Genomic DNA, 5,000 nt, shown 5'->3' with positions numbered 1-5,000 from the left:
GCCATGCACCACCACCCACCGAATCAAGAAAGAGCTATCAATCTGTCAATCCTTCCGGTGTCCGGGCCTGGTGAGGTTTCCCGTGTTGAGTCAAATTAAGCCGCAGGCTCCACTCCTGGTGGTGCCCTTCCGTCAATTCCTTTAAGTTTCAGCTTTGCAACCATACTTCCCCCGGAACCCAAAAGCTTTGGTTTCCCGGAGGCTGCCCGCCGAGTCATCGGAGGAACTGCGGCGGATCGCTGGCTGGCATCGTTTATGGTTAGAACTAGGGCGGTATCTGATCGCCTTCGAACCTCTAACTTTCGTTCTTGATTAATGAAAACATACTTGGCAAATGCTTTCGCTTCTGTTCGTCTTGCGACGATCCAAGAATTTCACCTCTAACGTCGCAATACGAATGCCCCCGCCTGTCCCTATTAATCATTACCTCGGGTTCCGAAAACCAACAAAATAGAACCGAGGTCCTATTCCATTATTCCATGCACACAGTATTCAGGCGGGCTTGCCTGCTTTAAGCACTCTAATTTGTTCAAAGTAAACGTGCCGGCCCACCGAGACACTCACTCAAGAGCACCCTGGTAGGATTGCAACGGGGTCCGCCTCGGGACGCACGAGCACGCACGAGGCGCGTCGCACGCCTTCGACTCGCCCCACCGGCAGGACGTCCCACGATACATGCCAGTTAAACACCGACGGGCGGTGAACCAACAGCGTGGGACACAAATCCAACTACGAGCTTTTTAACCGCAACAACTTTAATATACGCTATTGGAGCTGGAATTACCGCGGCTGCTGGCACCAGACTTGCCCTCCAATAGATACTCGTTAAAGGATTTAAAGTGTACTCATTCCGATTACGGGGCCTCGGATGAGTCCCGTATCGTTATTTTTCGTCACTACCTCCCCGTGCCGGGAGTGGGTAATTTGCGCGCCTGCTGCCTTCCTTGGATGTGGTAGCCGTTTCTCAGGCTCCCTCTCCGGAATCGAACCCTGATTCCCCGTTACCCGTTACAACCATGGTAGGCGCAGAACCTACCATCGACAGTTGATAAGGCAGACATTTGAAAGATGCGTCGCCGGTACGAGGACCGTGCGATCAGCCCAAAGTTATTCAGAGTCACCAAGGCAAACGGACCGGACGAGCCGACCGATTGGTTTTGATCTAATAAAAGCGTCCCTTCCATCTCTGGTCGGGACTCTGTTTGCATGTATTAGCTCTAGAATTACCACAGTTATCCAAGTAACGTGGGTACGATCTAAGGAACCATAACTGATTTAATGAGCCATTCGCGGTTTCACCTTAATGCGGCTTGTACTGAGACATGCATGGCTTAATCTTTGAGACAAGCATATGACTACTGGCAGGATCAACCAGGGAGCTGCGTCAACTAGAGCTGAGCAGCCGGCCGCCCGGGAGTGTGTCCCGGGAGCCCGCGCGAACACGCAAGCGTCCGCTCAATTATTCTGCAAACAGGAGGAGGCTGAGCTCCCCTGCACAATACACCTCGAAACCCTCTCAGGTCCCGGCGGCGCGCAGCGCCGTCCTAAGTACTTGGTCGGGTTCGAGAGAGGCGCAATCGCCCGGAGTTTGGCGAGTAGACGCTTTAGGTGCGACCACCCGTGCTCCCAACTGAGCTTGCCGCTGCCGACAGAGGCCCGGGAGCGTGCTGTCGTGGCATTGCCGGCGGGAGACAACACGCGCCACCTACGGTGGCCGGCAGCTCCAACGCCAGCGCCACAGAAGGACAAAAGCCCCACTTGGGTGCCGAAGCGAACTCTCCCAGCACAGCGCACGCGCCAACACGTCCGCACAGCTGCGATACAATCCACCTGCGAGAACCGCAGAGGCGACCGAGCAGCAGACGGCGTCGCGGCGCCGAGCGCCGGGCGGCGGCGCATCCTCAGCGCACACAGTCCTCAATCGGACCAGCACACTGCAGATGTCCACCGCGCTTCGCACCGGGCCCGCGAGGACCTACTTTGGCCGCACGGCGCCGCGTGCAGGGTGCGCCGGCGCGCAGCTGCGCCGCCTGCCGCCTCCGTCGGCCGGCGCGCCTGCCACTGGCCGCCCCCACCAGCCGGCTGTAGCGCGTGCGCCCACGCACCGCGCGGCCAGCACGCCGGGAGGCCCCCCCTCACCGGCCGGGGACGGTCCCACCCAGCCACCGCCGCGTATCGCTTCACACCCACATGCCATTCACGTTCGTGGGCATGGTGGGTATCGCTGAAACAACCGGTTGGTAGCTCAACCGATCGTCGCCATCACTGATTCACCTCTAGCGAGAACAACCGCACCACAACGGTTTACCAGTTCTTCATTTGCGTAACGTCACCAGCAAACGTAGACGTCCATCGCCATTTGCAAATTCAACGATTGTTGCATGCCTGTGTCAGGTGTCACGACACACTATGTCTGCCCACATACACGCAACAACATGTGCACGCTTCGCGAACACGTGGAAGGTGGCCCCCGTACGTATGCGATGTCCATTGCGCGAACGACTGTCAACCGGCCTCTGTCGCATGTCGCAGATGTGGAACGCAGTGCACCATGCTATCACGGTGTGTGAGAAGAGACGACTACGTCTGACAACACGCGCCACTACATCAACAGACGGCTCATGGTGATCGCCATCCACGGCATACCATACTGCAATCCAGCTCTTATAGGGAGACGACACGTAGCTGAGTGCACAATATTTGGACCGTATGGTTCGCCGTTGTTGGCGCAGTCGTGGTACGGTCACACATGTACCACGATGTATCATTCAGTACATGAGGACCAATGTGCAGTACAGTGTGTGATTTGGACGTACAACATCAGCGGACAGTTGACACAAGCCGTACCACAACGTAGGCTGTGCTTCGCCATGCGAATGCCAATGAACAACTGCGAAGGGCATTGAGCATGTACGTCCTGCTGCCGTCCGCATTACAGTGTATAGCTGCAAGGTGTTTAACATGAAGCGATACTCTGGGGACCGGGCAGTGCGAGTAGCAAACTATATTGCGGGGGTTGCAGTTAGGCAACACTACACTAATTTAACGCGTCGTATGACAATTACAGAGCAGGTTAAGGCCCAACGTGTGTTGGGTTAAGGCGCAACGTGGGTTGGGTTAAGGCGCAACGTGGGTTAGGTTAAGGCGCAACGTGGGTTGGGTTAAGGCGCAACGTGGGTTAGGTTAAGGCGCAACGTGGGTTAGGTTAAGGCGCAATATAGGTTAGGTTAAGGCGCAATATAGGTTAGGTTAAGGCGCAATATAGGTTAGGTTAAGGCGCAATATAGGTTAGGTTAAGGCGCAATATAGGTTAGGTTAAGGCGCAATATAGGTTAGGTTAAGGCGCAATATAGGTTAGGTTAAGGCGCAATATAGGTTAGGTTAAGGTACAATATGGGTTAGGTTAAGGCGCAATATAGGTTAGGTTAAGGTACAATATGGGTTAGGTTAAGGTACAATGTGGGTTAGGTTAAGGTACAATGTGGGTTAGGTTAAGGCGCAATATAGGTTAGGTTAAGGTACAATATGGGTTAGGTTAAGGTACAATGTGGGTTAGGTTAAGGTACAATGTGGGTTAGGTTAAGGTACAATATGGGTTAGGTTAAGGCGCAATATAGGTTAGGTTAAGGTACAATATGGGTTAGGTTAAGGCGCAATATAGGTTAGGTTAAGGTACAATATGGGTTAGGTTAAGGTACAATGTGGGTTAGGTTAAGGTACAATGTGGGTTAGGTTAAGGCGCAATATAGGTTAGGTTAAGGTACAATATGGGTTAGGTTAAGGTACAATGTGGGTTAGGTTAAGGTACAATGTGGGTTAGGTTAAGGTACAATGTGGGTTAGGTTAAGGTACAATGTGGGTTGGGTTAAGGTACAATGTGGGTTAGGTTAAGGTACACATTGTTGTAAGGAAAGGTGTATTGGGGGGGGGGGGGGCGGCGGCGGCGGCGGCGGCCGGTTTGTTGATTGTGATTATAGTAAGTGGATGCCTGCGGCATCATCTGATTTGCCACGTCAGGATGCACCTTTGGCTCATGACAGGCGGCGCTCTGATTCCATGCTTGTGGCAGACCTGTGTCTTTCATTCCTGCCATTGTTTGTGTGCTGTGACAGGAGGCAGTATTGTGATGTTGGGTGTACCCCTGTGTAGGACATGTGTGGGTGTTGGTGGCTTAGCTGAGCAATGGTGGTTGTCGGAAGGGTGGGGTATTCTGTTTTGTGAGTGGACCTCCCGGTCTGGTTATGATAGTGTGGATTGTCTAATGTGGCGGAGAGGATGCACTGGGTGTTGTTCCATGCTGGTGCTTACATATTGTCTTTGTGCCTGTTACAGGCAGAGAGTAGTGCGTGATAAGAGTGTCTGGCTGACGTGTGGTTGTGATTGTGAGCAGAGTCTTTCAGCATGTATATGGACAGTTGTATACATTATCTGTATTTTGATGGCTCTATCTATTACTAATCAGCGCCGTGTATACGTTTCATCCGGTTCCAGTCGAAACTGTTGTATCTCTGTACATTAGTGACACGGCGAGGCCGCCATGTAGTTACTCGTCTCGGCAGCTTCCACCGGTGTATGGCAAATGATTATAAGGAATCAGTCTAGTCGTCAATACCGATAGTGTGACGTCACATGTCTGGGGTGGGGGACGCTGCGCCCTTCCGGTGGGTCATGGCCTAGGAAGACTCTTCCCACGCAGGGGGGCTTGGACTGTCATTGACTCTTCCGAGTAATATACTTGCCGTACGTTTTTGCGACTGCGAGTGCAACGCTCACCGGTACCGAAATGGATGGAGCGCCTCCTAGCTGCCGCTGAGCATCTGCATTCGTACAGAGAGCAACGCGATCGCGTCTGTAGCTCGTACGTGGTACAGCTCGCAGCTCATGTATATGGACAGCGGGAATGTCGCATATTGGACATAACTCTTCATGAAACGCACGTTATAGGGGTGGATTGCACATTGCGAGTGCGAGCAAAGTCCGCCGTGCATCCGCTGGAGTTG

General features: G+C 53.3%; 1 non-coding gene across 1 annotated transcript in view; it reads right to left on the bottom strand.

Moving 5' to 3' along the window:
- Positions 1-1,378, bottom strand: part of LOC126433711 (small subunit ribosomal RNA) — a 1,910-nt gene extending 532 nt beyond the window's left edge. The window contains exon 1 of the ribosomal RNA XR_007578692.1: positions 1-1,378. This exon is cut by the window's left edge and continues 532 nt beyond it. This is a non-coding gene — a ribosomal RNA (small subunit ribosomal RNA).
- Between the last annotated feature and the right edge of the window lie 3,622 nt (positions 1,379-5,000).

This window comes from Schistocerca serialis, unplaced genomic scaffold (genome assembly GCF_023864345.2).
Source record: "Schistocerca serialis cubense isolate TAMUIC-IGC-003099 unplaced genomic scaffold, iqSchSeri2.2 HiC_scaffold_1173, whole genome shotgun sequence".
Classification (NCBI taxonomy): domain Eukaryota; kingdom Metazoa; phylum Arthropoda; class Insecta; order Orthoptera; family Acrididae; genus Schistocerca; species Schistocerca serialis.
The sequence above is the reverse complement of the archived record's forward strand: the minus strand, read 5'-3'. Positions and strand labels throughout refer to the sequence as shown.